Here is a 6,636-nt window from a genome sequence, read left to right as displayed (position 1 = left end):
ATTTAATTGAATGTGGAATGGAAGCATTTATGGATGATTTTTCTATAATCGGAACTTCATTTGAATTATACTTACATAATTTAGAAAAAGTTTTAGAACTATGTGAAAAAATCAACTTAGTATTAAATTAGGAAAAATGTCAAATTATAGTTGCATGAGGAATTGTACTTGGGCATTAAATATCTGAAAATAGCACGGAGATCCAACAAAAAATCAAACAAAAAATTCCCGCCTCCTACTACGGTTAGAGGGGTAAGAAGTTTTCTAGGATATACTGGTTTCTATAGGCCTTATATAAGAAATTTATCAAAAATTAATAAGCCATTATGTCAACTTTTAGAAAAGGATACGAAATTTAATTTTAATGAGGATTGCATAAAAGCATTTGAATTACTAAAAGAAAAATTAATAACTGCTCCTATAATAGTTTCACGTGATTGGGAGAAACCATTTGAAATAATGTGTGATGCTAGTTGTTTTAGGGCAAAGGTATGATAAAGTTTTTAAAGTAATATATTATACTAGTAAAACTCAAAATAATGCTCAAATTATTTACACCATTACTGAAAGAGAGTTATTAGCAATTGTCCATGCCTTCGATAAGTTTAGACCTTACTTAATTAGAGCTAAATGTATAATGCATATAGACCATTCTACTATCAAATATTTGATGCAAAAGAAGGATGCTAAAGCAAGATTAATTAGATGTATACTTTTGCTGTAAGAGTTTGATTTTGTGATAGTAGATAGAAAGGGAACTGATAATCAAATAACTGATCATTTGTCTAGACTAGAACAAGAAATATTAACTGATTTTGCAAATAGAATTTTAGTATAGTATTGGTATAAAAAATATACCATGGTATGCTGATATAGTAAATTATATTGTGAGTGATATTCTACCACTAGATGTAAAGAATCAACAATTAAAGAAATTTTCTTCATGATGCAAGATTCTATTTTTTGGGATGAACCCATATTTATATAAATATTGTAAAGATTTGATCATTATAAGATGTGTGCCTTATGAAGAAATTGAACAAATAATTGAACGATCTCATGATTCTGAATTTGGAGGGCATTTTGGAACTAGTAGAAATGCACAAATAATTTTGTAAGCTAGATTTTATTGGCCTACTTTTTTTATAGATGTTAATTAATATATTAAAATAGAATATCCATGTCAGCGAGTAGGAAATAATTCTAGAAGAAATAAAATGCCTCTGAATTACACATTGGAAGTTGAAATTTTTGATGTTTAGGGATTAGATTTTATGGGACCATTTATGCTTTTCTTTAGAAATTTATATATATTGCTTGCTGTTAATATATGTCCAAATGGATTTAAGTTATTGCTGTACCTAAATGTGATGCTCGAAGTGTTTTAAAATTTTTAAATAAAATTAAATTTATAAGATATAGAATGCAATGCCGAGAGTGATTATTATTGACAGAAGATCTCATTTTAGGAATAAGATGATTGAGAAATTGATTAGAAAATATAATATTATACATAGATTCTCTACTACTTATCATCCCCAAACTAGCGGTCTAGTAGAGATATCAAATCATGAAATAAAGTAAGTTTTAGAAAAAGTTGTAAATCCTGATAAATTGAATTAGTCTGCTAGATTAGATACTGCATTATGGGCATACAAAACTCCTATTGGAATGTCCCCATATAGACTTATTTTTGGTAAAACATGCCACTTACCACTAGAGTTGGAACATAAAGCATTTTGGGCTATTAAGGAATTCAATTTTAATCTAAAGGATGATAGTGAGAAAAGATTATTGCAATTCAATGAACTTGAAGAGGCTAGAATCGAAGCATATGATAATGCAAAAAATTATAAAAAGAAAATGAAAATATGACATAATTAGAGGATTATAAGAAAAAAATTCAAACCGGGACAAGAAGTTATATTATATAATACTAGATTGAGATTATTTCCAGAAAAACTGAAATCAAGATAGTTAGGACCATTTAATGTGATCAAAGTTTATCATTATGGAATTATTGTTATTAAAGATCCTAAAAATAGAATGATATTTAAAGTTAATGGGCATCGATTGAAACATTATTATGAAGGGCACATGCCACAATTTAAAGAAATCATGATGTTGAGTCATCCTGAATAAATATTTGTGCGTCAGGCTGACGACGTTAAACCTAGTGCTTTATGAGAGGTAACCCATATATATATGTATCTTAGTATTTTGTTTTATAATTGTTATAATGTATTAGGAGATAATAATACCATAGAATCCTATACAATCTTATATATCATAAATCAAGATAAATATTTGTATTGGACAAAAAATAGGGAATGAATTGAACCAATGTTGAAACAGATGCAAATTTGGCTTTGGTGCCAGCATGGGCGCCAAGGGTGTCATTTTACAGAACCATGGCACTGACGATGCCAACAAGGGTGCTGACAGTGCCCAGTACGGTTTTAGTAGTTTAAGGAGTTTTTGGCAGAATTTGGTGGGATTTTGCTTCAAAATAATTGCTTAAAGATCTTTTTAAAGGAATGAAAACCATTTTAGATGACCAGATACTTCCAAATTTTGAAATCCATGACTTTCAATTCTAGAAACCTTTCAAGATATGAGATTTTCAATCGAAGAAATTTCATCAGTTTTGATGTATAGAAATTATATGACAAAGTCATCACGAAGAAGAGACTTAACAAGGAGAGAGCTTTGTCAATCATAGATTGAGTAATCCAAGTTTTCAAATTGAGTAATCCAAGTTTAGATTGAGTAATCCAAGTTTTCAAATTGAGAAAATCATAGTACAGAGACGTTGGGAAGTTCTATGCTACACTACTGATGCAACAATTGTTGCAGTAGTAAAAGAATTCTACACTAATCTTCATGGAATTAACCAAGGAGTCGTCTTCATTCAAGGTAAGGGCGTACCATTTACTCCATCGCGAATTAATGATATGTTTATGATAGAAATCATGCCAATCTATAACTATGCAAACTTTATTCAAACAAAGAATTTGATGTATGATGTATACCAAGTTCTTATGAATTAAAGTGATAATTGGGAAATCAGAGATGAGGGGTATGTTAGTTTCTCTACTTCACAGTTATATTCAATATCTAAACAATGACATTTCTTCATCTCTACGAAACTACTCCCTACAATGAGAATTAGTATGGTTACAAAGGAAAGTGCAATTTTAAACAATTGAATTCAAATGGGAAAGCCCATTGATGTTGGATCAATTATTGTTAAATCTATTTTAAGTATTATAATGAATGGGCCTATATATGGACTGGGGTATCCTTTTGCAATCTTCTTACTTTGCAGTCAATCAAAAGTACCATATGAAAGTTGAAAGAAAGTGTTATTACTCTGGTACCCCATGGATCCTATTGTTGCAAACTGTATTGGGAATGGAAATGAAGCATTGAACATTATCTTGGATCAATCATCACATGCTTCGACACTTTTAATGCCCTATATAGTTGGAAGTTCACAAGTTTTAGAGAAGAAAATAAAGAAGATAGAAACAAAACTTCAAAATATCATAAATGTGATAGGAATTCTTACTTAATATTTTGATCACTTAGATTGGAGGATGAAGGAACACTTTGATCATACGAGACATATTGAAACAGGTTTAGTGCAGCCGTTCAAGAAGAATGAATGGATCAATGAAAGTTTAACCGATCAATTCCTGTACAAACCATTCTACAATCTGTACATGCATTACCAGTCCATGGGAGATATTATAGGAGGAGACTGTACTGAAGATGAAGAGGAGTAATTGAAGAAGTTAGACTTTTTACTGTTTAAAATTAATTATGTTTTTAATGTAATTTTGTTGGATTTGCTTTGCTTTGAAACTCCTATCACTTTAATTGTATGTATAGTTTATTTTTCAACGTTCTAGTGTTGTGGCTTGATTTCAATGCTGAATTAAAATGTGATTTGCTTTATGTACGTGTTAGTCAGAATAAAAATTTGTGTTTGTAAGAATTTGGAATTTCATATATAAAATTTGGTTTTGTGTTGTTTGTAAAAACACTTGTTTGTGGATTTTTTAAGGATGAATATTATTGTTTAAAAAGACTAATTATATGTTGGAGTGAATTGGAAATATCCGATGTGCGAAAATAATGGAAATTGAATATTTTTGGCAATGACACTGGTGCTCGAGACCCAAAAGTCCCCAAGTACTTAAAAATTTCATGAATTGCACCATGAAAATTCCCGTTTTACCCCTTCGGTCACCTTCAACCTTTGGTTTACACCCCTAGGGCTAGCAAACACTTGGATTTAAAGGGATTAGAAGACAATAGAAGTTTGGATTTCATCTTCTTTTGGTAGGAGCTACACTTTGAGCTAAAAAATTTTGATTTCTACTAAGGATTTCTCTAACATTACCGAGATCCAAAATTTTAAAATTTTTTAAGGAGATTTAGAGAAAATCCTTTTGTGAAGAACTCTTACTTAGTGGATATAAGTTCAGAATGTTCCACAATGTGGTTTTTGAATTTTTTAGAATTTATTTGGATTTTATCATTTTTTTTTCTTTCGAAGATTGCAATGGCACCAAGGACAAGTAAAGGAAAGATAAAATTGGAATATGATGACCAAAGATTCATCAACTAAAAAGAAAATAATTTCGGATCAAGCCTTCAAAAATCTGGGTGGTGAAGTCGAGAGATTGATTGTTGCTCGGTAGTGGGAGAACTACTGTTACCTTACTGTTGAGGCTGTTATTTTCACAGTCATGGAGTTTTATGCAAATTTTAAAAAGACTTCTGATGACCATGTCTATGTTTGTGGTAAAATGTTTGAGTTCACCCCGAGGAGGATTAATGAAATTTATCAGTTGCAAGGAGCATTTCATAGTGAGTACAACACATTCTCTGCTACGAACGAGGCTTTGATCCCCGAAAATATAGTTGTGTAACATTTATAAAGCTCACTCCTCTTTACAATGGTGTCAAAATATTGATATGGTATTTAGTGAATAAGAATGTTAAACACTTAATGTTGGGATTCTACGCAAGTATATGTATCGTTATCAAGTAATATAAGACTTTCTATTTAAGTCCCAAATATCGATCCCACGAGGAAGGTTTAAATTTGAAATGAAAAATTAACTAGCAAATTGACAGAAATAAAACAAAATTACTGTCACTAATTTTGATTGTTTGAGATACTATCAGAACTAAATTATTGACAATAAGAAAAATTTAAATGCAAATTTTGAAATAGTAATTACTAAACTATGTTTATGTGATGAAGTTTTCTAATTTGAAAAAAGCATCTTTCCTACTATAATGAGTCTTTAGTAAAATGAGATGAGATAAATGGTTTAAATATCTATTGTGCCAAATAGGAGCAATTTTAATTCTCTACGTGATTCAGTGTTATAGAAAATCATTGGCTAATCTCAAGTTTAGTCCCTAAATCAGTGGCTAGGCTAGGAGGATACTGGCTCTCACTCCAGAGCTCCCACTTTCCATTCCTTGAAGGCTAACTCTCCCTTTAGTTCTTAAACACTGTGACCTAAATGGGGATTTTAGTCTGTCACCCTAAAAATCTCTAATTCTACACCCGACAATGTATGTTTCCCTTTTTATTTACATTTAATTCCACAAAATACTCCTCCAGGAATTAAATGTGATTCTCACTTTGTTGTAGAACTCATATTTCATTTCTTGGATCATATGTTTCACAACATATTTTAACAATTTAATTATCCAGATCAAAAGGTAAATTAAGAACGGAGTTGAAAAACCATCACAATTTATTTTATATTTTAACATTAGCACATTCAAATTATCTCTTCATTTCATCATATCTCAGAGTAGGGAGAAAGATAAAAGAAACTACACAGACTTCATGAGAAAAATACAAAAAAACATAAATTTTATATATGAAAGAAAGTTCAAACAAAAATAATAAATAAACAATACTTATCTGAAACACTTTCTCAAAGCAAATTCATTGTAGCCTCTGTTAAGAAATGTAGAAAGAAGAAATCTCTCACTTCTCTCCCTCTCCAACACTCTTAGAGAAGCATTCAAACTTAAACTCACCACAAGAACTCAAAACTATAAAGAAAATAAATGACTAATTAACTTTAAGTGGCTATAGGGAATGTGGAATAGTGTGGAAGAAAGTGGAAAGCAATTGAAAGGTGTGAAGGGGTGCGAAAGGGCCATTTTTCTGATCAAATTTTGCTCTAAATAGAGCCTAATGTTGGTTCTCCAATAGATGCATCCAAAACCTCTTCAAAAAGCATCCAAATTCATTGAATCTTTTAGAAATAGGGCCTACACCGACACTGACATCGTCAGTGCCAGTAGCCATTTAATTAATCCGCGCGCTCTGTCAAATGGCACCGTTGGCGCTGAACATTTCTTCTAAAACTCCATTTTGACTCCAAAGTCCATCCTTTTTGCTTCAAGTCGTAAAAATCAATAACCTGCAAAAAAACATGAAAAATACCTTCCTTTAAAGCACAAAATCACTAAAAATGAGTATAAAATATAGGTCGAAAATGCATATATTTTGGGTGCATCAAAATCCCTCAAACTTAAATGTACTTGTCCTCAAGTAACTCCTTTACTACATAAAAATATGACTCATGGAGAAGT

Source organism: Phalaenopsis equestris, unplaced genomic scaffold (assembly GCF_001263595.1).
Source record: "Phalaenopsis equestris unplaced genomic scaffold, ASM126359v1 Scaffold001207, whole genome shotgun sequence".
Lineage (NCBI taxonomy): Eukaryota > Viridiplantae > Streptophyta > Magnoliopsida > Asparagales > Orchidaceae > Phalaenopsis > Phalaenopsis equestris.
Note: the sequence above shows the minus strand (reverse complement) of the source record.